Source organism: Penaeus monodon, chromosome 21 (genome assembly GCF_015228065.2).
Source record: "Penaeus monodon isolate SGIC_2016 chromosome 21, NSTDA_Pmon_1, whole genome shotgun sequence".
Taxonomy (NCBI): Eukaryota; Metazoa; Arthropoda; class Malacostraca; order Decapoda; family Penaeidae; genus Penaeus; species Penaeus monodon.
In genome coordinates this window covers 30,564,519-30,564,926 of record NC_051406.1, presented here as the reverse complement: position 1 = coordinate 30,564,926, position 408 = coordinate 30,564,519, and the positions used below count along the sequence as shown (strand labels likewise).

The following is a 408-nucleotide window of genomic DNA, read 5'->3' as shown; positions in this document are numbered from 1 at the left end:
TTGGGGGTAGGAGGGGGTCCGCGTACCTGCTTGAAGGGTAGCAGTAGGAACTCCTCGGTCCCGCACACCTCAGGGAATTTTCTGCAGAGCGAATCTGTGCGATCGGGTGTGCAGTTCTCCGCAGCTGTGTGCGTCTGTGGGGTAAGTGTACTGTTAATCATTTTATTAAAAGTGTACATTTGATATTTTTCCAGGTTTTGTATCTAGTATTCTGTAATGCATTTGCTCATTTCATAAAGTAATTATGTCTCTGTCTTTATGTTTGGCTGTTCTATCTATCTTTCTGATGACCAATTTTCGTCATCTTCCGTCTGTATATATCTACTTAAATGCCATTTTCCCTTATTGAAATTCGCTTAATGATTAAACTCTTTTAAAACTGCGATGATGTGATAATAACCTTAAAAG

General features: G+C 40.0%; 1 pseudogene; it reads right to left on the bottom strand.

Annotated features, from left to right (window-relative positions):
* The window catches only part of LOC119586648, a 107,344-nt pseudogene that overhangs the window by 19,701 nt on the left and 87,235 nt on the right, over positions 1-408 (bottom strand).